Here is a 14,522-nt window from a genome sequence, read left to right as displayed (position 1 = left end):
TGTGATTACCTCACTGTGTCGTGGATTCTGTTTGTCAGTTTGAGCTGAATGACAACAACAGTTAATCTGGTCGGTTATTCGTTTCACAGTTTAGCGTTTGTAAATTTTCCAACTAAAATGAAAACTTACCTTTATGAAATGTCCTGATTCTGACAACCAGGCAGATGATGAGTATTACAAGGAAAATGGTTCCACCGCCCAGGATTATGATCAGCAGATTTACATCTACAGCAGAAACAGCTACAATTTGTACACAGCAGCATTGGTTAGGAATCATTTGACAGTGACTGAAATGTTAATAACATCAATCTTACCTTGAACCTGTAAATGTGTTGCACTATAAATGACTGAGAGTCCATCTCTGAAACGTCCACAGAAATACAGTCCAGAGTCGGATAAACCCACTTGTTTGATATTCAGAAAAAGGTTTGTGGTGTTGGACGTCATATCAAATTTACTGTTTGGAAATCCATCAAAAAGTGAAGCGTTTGACTCAGAACTGGACATAGATGAGATGCGGCTGACATTGGGTCCATTGGCCAGTTTGAACCAAGAGATGTGAGCAGGAAGGCTGCTAAAGTTGGAGCACAGCAGTGTGACTTCTTCATCAGGCTGGACCTCCACAGTGTGAAACTCTGACACTGACACAGAGATCCAACCTGAAACAAACCACCAGATGAAGCATTCATAAAGTTAAAATTCAACAAAAACCATACAATAACTAACTGATGTTTTAAGTGAAATTCTGGTGGATCACGGGACGGACTAAACAAAAATATGTTGCTGTACTTACTGAAGCTGCAGAGTAAAGCCAGTATCAAGGTGAAGCTCATCATTGTTCACACGACAGGACTCCGTCAGTGTAATGATAGTAACTGAACTGTGCTCCTGTTACTGTAGTCACTGTAAGGAGGTGGGCTGTTCTTTCAGTTATCCAACCGCACATGATGACACTGAGAATGATTTTAAGAAAACAGTTACAAACTATTAGTTAGCAAAGAAGAAGACATGAATATTGTCTTGAATGATAACACTTTGGTTAATCCACATACGGTTTAGCAAGGAGGTTTGAACACGAGAAAAGATTTATTAAACCGTATACAGTGTACAGATCCTTTCTGCTAATTTATGTTTTAAAGACATGGTGAAGAGTATTAAGTTTTCATTTTTATAATAGTTACAGACTCCACTTCTAAGAAATGTTCTATAGTTAAGTAAAAAAATGAACACTTCAGCAAAGTTGTTTGCAAACAAGCGATTTTTATCACAAACTCCATTCAAAAATAGAAAATAATCGTCATCTTCTCGGAAAATCACTCATACCCTTAAAAATAACCTGTTATAGTGCTACAGTTACCTCATTCATTCATAATATCAGCATAATGAAAAATGCTCCAAAACCTCTGAAAAGTGCAGACCGACCGGCTTTTCAACTTCATGTCAGTGAGTGACTTCATGAAAGAAATTATGTAAGTATGATCAATTAAGTCTAAGAATGAACTCAGATTAAGTTAAAAAAAAACCTGACTTGCTGTTGCTCACAGTGGAAATGGATGGAACGTTCACCTGCTGTGGTTTTGAATCTGAGTTTGCAGATGTGCAGTTTCTACCAGAGTGAATGCTTTAATTTGAGGTTGTGAAAGTGACACTTTGCAGGAGTCAAGTGTTTCATGTGTTTGAAGAAGCAAATATTCAGCAGCATTTACTGCCTGTGTGGGGTTGAGAATTTGTATCTGCTCGTTCTCTTTAATGCTGACCCATTTACTGCTTCCTCTGTATCAACTCCTCCCCCTTTTAACTGTAAGAGTGCATTTCCAGCATCCATCCATTTTCTATACCCGCTTAATCCGTCAGTCGGGTCACTGGAGCCTATCCCAGTGTTCATCAGACGAGAGGCGGCGGCATCTCCAGCAGAAAGTCTCCAAACATTGAACACATGTATGAACAGCAACTGCGAAAAAAGTTTGAACCAAATTTTCTGCACTTTGCCTTGAAAATCTCGAGTGATCATGTGTGAAAACGGCTTTGAACCATCATCGACATGACAAGGTAACTGTCAAACAACAGCATAAAATTAAAATAAAACAGTATAAAATTAAGTTACTGGACAGTTTTTATCTGTGATGAAAGAGACAATAATCTTGAAAATGTTTCTTACATTTCAATCTCCTATAAATAACATAACACAGATGAAGTGACTGCGTCCTTTGACCAGCATTCTTCTTCCAGAGAGCACAAAAAGGATTTACAACTCTGACTGGACCTGAACTGCAAACGGAGCAAACTCAAGCTCTTCAAAGACTGAACTGTTTCAAAGGACCACGGTAACAACAGAACACATATTAGCATTAGTATCAGCGATTCCTTTTTTTCTCATTGTTTATTGTATTAATTTGTTTCTTCCGAGGTTTTGCAATTTGAGTCAAGTTGATTTAAAGCCATCTTCATCATCTACCTTGTTTTTTTTTTAATGTTGTACCACATGGGCAGTAGCTTACACATGCTGGCAAATACACATATGCATACACAACCAAAGACATAAAATCTCCAGTTAACATGTGGGGTACATGTCCACCATTGTTGTAGCTTCTCTGATTAAAACATGGCCCCAGCCGCCATTTTGTGACTCACATAGCACATGTTTACAGCCTCCATATTTATTCTCACCACCACATGATAGTGGTCATTTTTTGTCATGGGTATTTCCTCTTTTCCCATGCACATGCGTACACACGCACAAACACACGCACACACAAAACACAGACTGACTGTATCATTGATTTGATCATTTTTCTGACTTTTATTCATTCTATTGAGCTATAGTAAGGACAAGTTATTTGTGTTCATCTACTGTGATAACTGTTGGTTATGAAGGCCAACACTGAGATTCTTCATCTTCAGGTCTGTTTGTAAGAGATATCTTTCCCAGATTGACACATAGAGACCAATAGACTTTTGAGAGTGATACTAGGGTTTACTTATTATATTTGAACTTAGTCTGTGGTGCCCTGTAGTTAATGAGTTTCATTAATAATGTCATTCAATATTAATAACTGTCCTTGGACAAAGGTAGTTATTGCTAAATTCCCTACATAATCAGTTCTCTGTGTGAGGCCTTCTAATAACATATGCAAATTCATCCAGAATAAAACATTTTTGAATATCAAAAAGTATCACAGGCAATCATGAATATTGGTTAGCAAAAGCAAGAAAACTCAAGTAATGTGAAAGCCACTGTTCACTTTGTCAGTACGTGCACAAAATGATACAGCTATTAGGATTTTGAAAAGAGGAAAAAGTCTTTTTAAGATAAGGTGACAACATTTCGCAGCAGCATCTGTCAAGACTAGATCAAGACAGAATCAACATTGTCATCAAAACTGACGAGTGAACAACAAACACCTCTGAACACACTAGACAACATATTTAGATCACAAAAATTCAAATTCTCACTAATCATAAAAAAGAGCATTGACTCATAGATTCACTATGTCATTCCTATTGTTTATCTTGTACGATTTAGTCTTTTTCTACTATAACTGTGGACTGTTCATAGCAAAACAAAGAGGGTCAACACATGCCAAGTTGATTAATGTTCTGCCCAGGTGTTATAAACTGACATGGGCAAACAAATTAACTTTTTCAGTTCCGAATGAAACAAGTGATCCCAGAATCGCAAATCAGGAACAATCCTGACACCAAAGAGGGGTTATTGGGAACCTTACAACCTTTTAAGGTTTTTTAATTATAATTATTACAGTCTGGAGCTACAGCAGAAGTCTGGATGAAGATGGTAGTGTGTGCAAGATGGAGGGCAAGCCAAGGGGGTGATGGAGGTGCCCCCTACTGGTTCACATTAGATCTGCCACAATTATGACGTGTCAAATGCTGTGTTTAACTTAACAGCAGACACATGGGGCGGCTGTAGCTTAGGAGGAAGAGCAGTCGAACAACAAATGGAAGGTTCAACTCCTGGCTTCTCCGGGCCACATGTTGAAATGTCTTTGGGCAAAACACTGAACCCCACGTTGAAAGCACTTTGAGTGGTCAGCTAGACTAGAAAAGTGCTATACAATTACAAATACATTTTTCATTTACATTTTATACTCCATCTTTAAAGTCTCCTTTTTGTCCAACAAATATACCGCACTCCCTTCACATTACAAACCATTACTCTAACTTTTAAGTTAAGAGACTGACATCAGCATTGCTTCCCCTCTTTCAACAAACACAAGTCCAGTCCTCAGACCAAAAAAAACATCTTTATTGCAAAATTAAATTTTTTGACAGAGTTGCAGGTAATAACCCCTTACTTGAGGTCTCATACAAACAGCAGATTAAAAAGGCATCAGTTCAACTTTGAGCTGCAGTTTAGTTTTCTCCTCAAGTCTTATCTGGTGGCAGCATACACAGCGTTTGGCTCCGGCTGTTTTCTTCTTCCTTTTTGTATAAATGTTACCGTAGCATAGTTCAAGTCATCAGAGCCAGGGTTCTATAGATAACATTAAAGCAGTTACAGTAAGTCATCTAAAATACTTTGATTAGAAAAGACTTTATACTAAATTATTGAATAAAAATTTTAGAACAATATTCACCCCGCTCTCTTGTGGATGTTCTTGTTGACCGGCTTAGGGACAGAGAGACAGAGCACATGTGGTCAAAGAAAACATTTTTGTTGCATATTCTAAAGAAGTTAATAGTTTTTAATGAACAAACAGAAGTAAATTTTTTACTCTTCATTTCTATTTTGTAGACTGGAACACACTTTCAAACCTATTAAAAATTCCTTCACTTTAGGCAATGTCTTCCTTGTGCTACAAGCTATCATGTTATCATGTTGGTGTCATGTTACTTTAGATGCCACACCCATTAACCCCCAATGTTACCCACGAGCCCCAACCAGGCGAATTGGGTGTGAGTTGGAATTGGGCCGGATTGGATCATTTAAACTATGGCTAGCCAGATATTTTTTTCATTCAGATAAGAAGTGATGTGGTTATGGATACAGTTTTAATCACAAACAAGGGGGATGGGGAAATAATGGATTATACTTCTTCACCTCTTTTCAAAAATTAAAATCTGTCAAGTTAGGATATTTCAGTCTCTACTGTTTTTAAAGTCCTCAATGCCCTTTTTGTGGAGGCCTGTGGCTGCCAATTTAAGTAGAAGGTGACACATTTCTCTCTCTTTCTAATAAGCCAACTTCAGTAATCAAGTGATCCCAGGATAGCATCCTTGACCATAATGTGAAAACTAACAATATTCCTCTGTGATGTTGACTTATGTTTATGTTTATGTATTTAGCAGACGCTTTTATCCAAAGCGACTTAAGTTTTTATGTTTGTGCTTTTGGGCAGTAGCCTGCGGATTCAAGTAGAAGTCTCTGCAGAATGGGCGTGAACATTAATTAATCAAAGTAGCCATTTTTCAGTCAGCGTCTATTATGTTTGCAAAGAGTCAATGATCATACTGTGTAGCTTCGTTTCATTACTTTACTGAACTGCCGAACGTTCACAACAGTTTTTAACAGTTTACAACGCCTGCCGTAATTCAGTGCTGAAACTCTTAAAGGCACAGTAAAAAGTACCTTTTTGAAGTTTCTTGATTTGAACAACCAGACCAACGATGACTGCTATGAGGAAAACAGTCAGACCACCCAGAATCACACTCAGCAGATTTGTGATTTCGCAAAATTTTTCTGCAAGAAAAAGCATTAATCCGGGCTTAATGGAGGATTAAGATGTTAACTAGTAACTAATGGATTGAATAAAGACATCTTACTTTGACTCTCACTGTCGATATCATCATCAAATTCATGCGTAACTTTTAGTGAGATGGAAAGCAATACGTTCATTAGTATCGGGGGAATTATAAATGTAGATTAATATTGTTCATGGAAATAAGCAAAAACATAAAGAAATACACATGATATCTTAAACTTACCTTTCACATGTAAACGTATTACACTGAAACTATGACGTCCATTTGAGTAAAATCCACAAAAATACAGTCCAGAGTCAGAAAAATCCACCTTTTTGATTTTGAGAAACACAGTGGAGATGTTGGTGCTCATTTTAACTGATTCACTTTCAAATCCCTCACAGTATCCAGGGCTGGCATTACTACCACTCATGACAGAGATGCAGTTGACCTTGTTTCTGTTGACCAGTCTGAACCAGAATGTTAAAGAATCATATTTGGAGATGTTGGGGCACTGCAGTGTGACATCATCACCAGGCTGAATCTTCAAGGTCCGAGGCAGAGACCAACCTGAAACAGAAGCAGTCATTATTTGCCTTAAATCAAAGAAAATAGTTTTGAAAAAACATTTACATTGTACTGGAGTTAACAAAGTCATAAATTTAGTTGAGAGGAAATTCAGAACTCGAACTTACTAAAGCCGCAGAGAAGTAAAGCTGTAATCAAGGTGAAGGTTTTCATGCTGTATTGACTGCAAGAAAGTAATGTCCGCTAATGAAATGTACCCCAGTCAGTTTTAAGTATTAGGAGGTGGAGGAGCTTTTCTCTCTCTCTCTCTCTCTCTCTCTCTATTTTTTTTCGCTTTTCTCAACCCTTGTTTCTTGAACCAACCACATTCACACTTTCAGGCAAAAAAGGCCTTATGATAAACGTTGGCCTGAAGATATTTTTTCACACCAAGCTCTTTAACAGCAGTGCCAGAACTTACAAAAGATGCAGAGAATTAAAGCTGTTATCACAGTAAAGGCTTTCATGCTGAGTTGACTGCAGGAAAGCAATGTCCCCCAATGAACTGTAGCCCAGTAAGGGGTGTTTCGGGCAGTTAGGTCTTTCTTTCTTGCTTTTTTTTTTGGTTTTGCTAACCTGTTACTTGAACGAATCATATTAGCACTGAAAAAAGTGCTTATAGTGAATGTTGTCCCAATGGTCATTTTTTCTACATCAAAATATTTAACAGCGTTTTTATGACTTCAGTCAGGAAATTAAATGCCCGAGCATGTGTTAAGATAGACAAAATGTACAGTTCCATCCAACACACATTATTCATGCACCATCCTTCATTCTTTGAATTCTGACCAATTTTCCAGACCCTGTCAATGAAAATCATGTAGCGCTTTCCTTCATGGCACCTTCAAGTTCAGTTAAGGGTTCCTAACCCAATGAACCTTCTACAGCATGTTTTTGGAGTCTCTTAGATGCTTTTTGGCAAACTCCAGACTTTATCTTTATTTAAGCATTGGTTTCTTTTAGCGGCTTTTTTTTTTTTTAATAATCTCAAGCTTTGTGTAAAGCTTAAAGAGGACAGACTCTCTAATTTTTGCTGTGGGTCTTTGCAGCTCCCTCAAAGTTTCTTTGTCCTATTTGTTACCCCTCTGTCCTTCTCCTGATGCCTGGTCTGTGAGCTTTGGTGGTTTACCGCTTTCTTGGCACTTTAATTGCAGTGCCAGTGTTCAGTTTTCTGTGATATGACTTAAAGATTTCTGTACACAAATTCAACCCAACCAGCTTGAAGGCCGAGAAGCCATTCTAATTTGAAGAATGGACAAAAATCCCAATGGCTAAATGAGCCAAACTTCAGCCTGATACACACTGTGGGATTGTTGGTCCTCCCATATGAAACATGACCAATGTACAATAATTGTGGGGATGTCATGGCAAATTGTGGTAAAAAAACAGTAGCTCTATATCAGACAGTGAGAGAAGTTCAAAACTGTTGTTGCTACAATCCTATGACCAAAGATAACAGGATAACAGGATGTTATGTTGATCAACTCGTATAAACTCCTGCCAAAATAAATTTAATTCCAGGTTGTAAGATAACAAACCAAGTGGCAGCACCAGATTATAATTAATAATGAAGGTACATACAAACAGGGGATGGCTGTAGCTCAGAGGGCCTGCCAATCAGAAGGTCATGGTTCGACTCCAGGCTTTTCCGAGCCACGTATCGAAGTGTCCTTGGGCAAGACATTGAAATCCACGTTGCCTCCCGATGCGTCCATTGGTGTATGAATGATTAGAACAAAAAGCACTGTGTAGTGAGTGAATAGGTGAATGTGACATATAGTGTGACAGCGCTTTGAGTGATCAGATTTACTAGAAAAGTGCTATGCAAGTACATTTCATTGACCATAAATATATGCTTTATGTGCAATAAATTAAAAAGTGTTATGTAAGATGGACATTGATTCCCGCAAAGCACTTTAATTTGTACTTGACTTGCTGTTCCACTCTCTCAATTTAGACATTCAAAGAGGAAATAAATGAAAAAGAAAGCAGCAAAGTAAGATATAAATGTGATATGTCTGGAATACTGAAACATTACTACTAGCATTACTACTAGCAAGCTGAAAATATATAAATATATATAAAAAATATGTTTATGTTTCTATACAAACCTAACAGCACCACACATAAATATGTGTTAGAATGTATGAAACACCAAGTCATGTTGTGTCATCAATATGTATTTGGTGGTTTTTGCATGTCATTGCAGTCAGTGCAGTTCAAAACTTGATCTAATTGTTATTCTTTGTCAGATAGACAGAGGTTGCAGCATAAACTTTGCTATGATCTCAGTCACACTGGTCCAAAGAGCCGTTGGATGCTTCTGGCAACCCAACCCCTTATGACTAGGGATCGACCAATTATCGGCCAGGCCGATTATCGGTGCCAATTTTCAGCATTTTGACGCACAACGGCATCGGCCTTTTTTAAAATCCGATGGGGGAAAAGAGATCAATTTCAAATCGGGTTATTTTGGCTCTGATACAGCCGCGCCTCTCTGTCTTCAGCATTGTCCCACCCACAGCACCATCTGATTGGTTACACACAGAGCCAGGTAACAGCCAATCAGCAGTGAGAGCCAGCCGAGAGACATAGTCTCTCCAGCGTGTCCTGGGTCTTCCCCGGGGTCTCCTCCCAGTGGGACGTGCCCGGAACACCTCCCCAGGGAGGCGCCCAGGGGGCATCCTAACCAGATGCCCGAGCCACCTCATCTGACTCCTCTCAATGCGGAGGAGCAGCGGTTCTACTCCGAGCCCCTCCCGGATGACTGAGCTTCTCACCATATCTCTAAGGGAGAGCCCAGACACCCTGCGGAGGAAACCCATTTCGGCCGCTTGTATTCGCGATCTTGTTCTTTCGGTCACTACCCACAACTCGTGACCATAGGTGACGATGGGAACGTAGATTGACCAGTAAGTAGAGAGCTTCGCCTTCTGGCTCAGCTCCCTCTTCACAACGACGGGTCGGTGCAGAGCCCGCAACACTGCAGACGCCGCACCGATCCGCCCGTCAAACTCCCGCTCCATTCGTCCCTCACTCGTGAACAAGACCCCGAGATACTTGAACTCCTCCACTTGGGGAAGGATCTCATTCCCGACCCGGAGAGAGCATTCCACCCTTTTCCGGCTGAGAAACATAGTCTCGGATTTGGAGGTGCTGATTCTCATCCCAGCCGCTTCACACTCGGCTGCGAATCGCTCCAGTGAGAGCTGAAGGTCACGGCCTGACGACGCTAACAGAACCACATCATCTGCAAAAAAGCAGAGACCCGATTCTGAGGTCGGCAAATCGGACACCCTCAACGCCCTGGCTGCGCCTAGAAATTCTGTCCATAAAAGTTAGGAACAGAATCGGTGACAAAGGGCAGCCCTGACGGAGTCCAACTCTCACCGGAAACGTATCCGACTTACTGCCGGCAATGCGGACCAAACTCTGGCACCGGTCATACAGAGACCGAACGGCCCCTATCAAGGGGTCCGGCACTCCATATTCCCGGAGCACCCCCCACAGGACTCCACGAGGGACACGGTCGAACACTTTCTCCAAGTCCACAAAACACATGTAGACTGGTTGGGCGAACTCCCATGCACCCTCCAGGATCCTGCCGAGGGTATAGAGCTGGTCCACTGTTCCACGGCCAGGACGAAAGCCACACTGCATCTCCTGAATCCGAGGCTCGATTATCCGACGGATCCTCCTCTCCAATACCCCGAATAGACCTTACCAGGGAGGCTGAGGAGTGTGATACCCCTATAGTTGGAACACACCCTCCGGTCCCCCTTTTTAAAGAGGGGGACCACCACCCCAATCTGCCAGTCCAGAGGCACTGTCCTCGATGTCCACGCGATGCTGCAGAGGCGTGTCAGCCAAGACAGCCCTACAACATCCAGAGCCTTGAGAAACTCAGGACGGACCTCATCCACCCCCGGGGCCTTGCCACCGAGGAGCTTTTTGACCACCTCGGCAACCTCAGCCCCAGAAATGGGAGGCCCCGTCTCCGAGCTCTCCGACTCTGCCTCTTCCGAGCACGTGTTGGTAGGATTGAAGAGTTCCTCGAAGTACTCCCCCCACCGACTCACAACATCCCTAGTTGAGATCAGCAAAGCCCCGTCCCCACTGTAAACAGTGTTGACTGTGAGCCGCTTCCCCCCCCGAGACGCCGGATGGTGGACCAGAATCTCTTCGAAATCGTTCTCCATGGTCTCAGCGAACTCCTCCCAGGCCTGAGTTTTTGCCTCAGCAACCGCCGAAGCCGCGGCCCGTCTGGCCTGTCGGTACCTATCAGCTGCTTCCAGGGTCCCACTGGCCAAAAAGGCCCGATAGGACTCCTTCTTCAGCTTGACGGCTTCCCTCACCACTGGTGTCCACCAGCAGGTTTTATTGCCGCCACGACAGGCAATAAAGATTAACAGGAAGACTTGAAAATCTTGTGCTCATTCTGCCCTTCAAAGGGCGGTACATTTTTAACCCCTTTATCCCTGCTTTGTTCATTGTCTCTGCATCCCATCTGCTCATCAGTTTTTTCTCTTGGTTTAGTTGCTGCTCAGTGCCAGTCTTCATCATCATCGTCTTCTCCTCCTTCAGATGAGTCTTCCTGGCTGCTGACCTCCTCTGCTGGTGGGTAGTTGCAAGAAAAAAATTCTCATGTCCATTAGGGATGCACCGAATAGAAAACTTGTGGCCGAAGCCGAATGAAAATTAAACGCTTAGCCGAATACCAAATGTGCTTAAGTTTTAAATTAAATTTTTTTTTAAATATTGCACAAATAAAATAAAAAAGAATTCAAAGAAAATAAATGTTTATTTAATATTGTGACATTTGAATATTAGTTCAAGTAGTTTCACATTTATATTAGCCCTATATAACTGAGTTCAGAAATATGTACTCTGTGGGCCTTCAAACAAAACCTGCCTTCGAAGTGCTTTCCCAAAAACACTAAAGTCCATAAAAATGGATAAACACAAAACAAATGAATTATCGTCCTTTTGGCACAAGTCTACTTAGTCACAGTAGGCTAATAATGTAAACAGAAGGCTTGGGTAAATCCCAATAAGTGTGTGCTTGCAGAGGAACCCCCTGTAGATACTTTGGTTAAACACTCGTTGCAAACCGCAATTATTTTCTCGCTCTCCGACCACACCAGACCGACCATGTGCTCGGAGCTCAGCGAGCAGCGGGCAAACTATATATATTCGGCCTTGCTTTTCACTCATTCTACCGGATACCAAATGTGGGTTTTTTTGCCATGTATTGGCCGAAAATATTTGGTTAGCAAATATTCGGTGCATCCCTAACGTCCATCATCTTCTATGTGTAGTCCATCTGACAGATCTCGATTTGAACTCGCGGAATCAACTCAGGAAACAGAATCAGAGAGGAGGACACACTTCTTCCCGGCAGGGTAGAACATAAAAAAGTTTGGACCCCGCCATCCGTGAGGACACAGCCGCGTGCACACACGGACCTTCCTGTGCACAAGCATATGCACACACCACAAAAATAGATAAATTTTACAGGGGTCACTGGGGTTAGGGTTAGGAGAGGTGAGGTTTGGGGCTGTATTGGTTGTAATTAGGGTTAGGGCCGGATTAGAGTGAGGTTAGGGTTAGGAAAGATGGGGTTGGGGCTGTATTAGAATAATAAACAGACACGAATGAGTCTTTTTAGGTTTAGGGCCAGATAACACTGAGGTTAGGGTTAGGGCAGGACAAAATGGGGAGGTTATAACAGAATATACATACACACCCACACCCATATGCATATATATATACACACACATACACACATGTTCAAATTATTGGGTTATATATCAATCAAGCCCCTAACGTACAGATGATACGCCCAAGTCTCCAGTATGCGGGCGGCAGTGTGGAGAGACCAGCGGCCACTGTTGCTCTCGGTCTGAAACTCAGTGGTGGGGGATAAAGTCACAGGTATTCCTAATGTGTTCATTCAGGACCCGGAGGTTCAGCTTCTGCTTTAAAGTGACGGAGCGGGGAATGTTTACTTCTGGGATGAAAATCCGTGCCTGAGGGAATTTGGCTGTCGCAACCCTGACAGCTCCCTGCAGCTGCCTGATGGTGGTCTCGCGGGGTTTCTGGTTCCTATTATTGAGGCCAAAAGACAGGATTACAGATTTGACAGACCTGTTCATTTTGCTCCTCCGGAGAATGGCCTCTTCCCGGCAGGGTAGGCTATGAACGCAGGTTACTTTTCCGTTGCTGCTGCCTCTCTGTTGGACTCCGGTAATGCAGGAAGAAGACACTTCACACTCTGCGGTCAGGGGAGGGAGACGGACATAAACCGCGTTGAGCTTTTGTCCCCCTACTGTAAACATTCGGGGCTTTGGCAAATACATCTCGGGCTTGAGCCCAAGTAGCCACCCCCTAACCCCGCCCCTGGTGGCACCTCTGTTCGCTTGCAGTCCCACCAGATGGGCTGCTGAACTAATTGATATGGAAATAGTCCGTTGTAGTAGATGTATGGGAGTGAGAGAGTTGTATTTACTTTATAAACCTTCAGGAAGCTATTTATTTATTTAAATTTTCAGTGAACTTTATAAGAGATGCTGCTGAGCCTTGGAGCTCCCTGCACTTTTTGTTAGACAATAGACATCTTAGTTTTAAAATTCTAAGAGAAAAAACCTCTTAACATGCTCTGTTATCTGAAAATCTGTTTAATCAACATATGCTTAAAGGCATTTAAACAAATTAAAGTGTTGGAGCTTGTATTAAGCAACATTTTGACGGCAATATTTTCACTTTACTGCAAATGAATATCGGCTTGAAATATCGGTTATTGGCCTCCTTGACCACTAATAATCAGTATCGGCCCTGAAAAAAACATATCAATCTGTCTCTACTTGTGACCCTAGCAACTGCAACAGAAATGTTGATTTGTATTCGTAAAGTGGTTTGCAAGTTGTTGACAACAAGTTGTGCAACTATTTAAACAATGGCCGAGGGATCTGAAACCTGGCAGTTAATACACTGTAAAGGGTTGGCAAGTTGTCTGTAACCAAGTCCGGATCAGTGGCCTGCGTTCAGTAACTTACATATGCACTAGGTACCAAATGCCAACTGGTCAGCAACTGGTCAGAGACCAAACCAGAAGAATTTAATACAGCAGGTGACTGAAAACTTTCTGGTGTTCTTCACCTTGCTGGAAAGCTCACATCTCTTTTTCTCTATCATCTCTGTCATCAACATAGACATGACTGTTTCACCAAAAAGAATAGCAATGGTCTTCAAGACTTACAAGAAGATAATGATTAAGCTCCGCTGACTGTTTAGTTTTACCATGTGAACTATGGTTTGAAAAAAAAATAGTTTGAAAAGAGATGGATTGATTCATGATGGATCTCTAACTGGCTTCATGACGGGGCGCCGTCGCTTCACAGCAAGAGGGTTTTTGGTTCCCTGTGGAGTTTCATGTTCTCCCTGTAAATGCACGGGTTATTTTTGATTTTCCTCCCACTGCAGAAAGATATGCATATTTGGTGATTCTAAAATTGAACCTTGGAGTGAGTGTGAGAGGGCATGGTTCTTTGTCTCTGTAAAGCCCTGTGATGGACTGACAATCAGTCCAGGGTGTATCCCACACTTAAGCACCCCCCATCCCCCAACCCCTGACCCTGAGACCCAGAATTGGAGTAAGTGCGTATAGAAATTTCAAAATGATAGGCGTGAAACCTTGGTGTGAAAGCAAAACCACTTTTGTTTCATGTGGTTTTATTGCAGAGCAAAAGGCTAGTCTCATGGTGACTTTTTGTTCCATTTCTAACTGACAAAGTGTTGCCACCACAGTGGAAAATGACAAGGGGTTGAGGGTGGGGTGGGGCATGCTGCTTTACAACACGTGTATGCAAACACAGACAAGTAAGAGAACTACACCTTTGTATTTTTCATACACCCACCCACAGTGTAATGATTTAGTAGAGAAAAGTGAAAATGTCATTAAATCCAATCAAATAGACAAATTTAAAAGTTTTATTCTAAACATAAATGTTTAACCACACAGTGCTTTTCCTGTCAAACGATGCAATGCTGCAGCCATCTCTGTGCTTTGGTGGTTCAGTACCTTCCACTTCTTGTTTCCTGTTCATTTAACAGTCAGTGACCAACATAATCAACAGTAGAGAAACTGAGAAACATAGGTTTGAGATGCCAAACTAAACATAAAATTATACAAGTTTTGATCATGATTGTAATCTAGATATGCTTTACTTGTTTAAGCAGGAATGTATGCAGTTGTT

The sequence above is a fragment of the Leuresthes tenuis genome, unplaced genomic scaffold (genome assembly GCF_036924035.1).
Source record: "Leuresthes tenuis unplaced genomic scaffold, fLeuTen1.0.hap1 SCAF_22, whole genome shotgun sequence".
NCBI lineage: Eukaryota > Metazoa > Chordata > Actinopteri > Atheriniformes > Atherinopsidae > Leuresthes > Leuresthes tenuis.
This window is presented reverse-complemented; position numbering follows the sequence as displayed.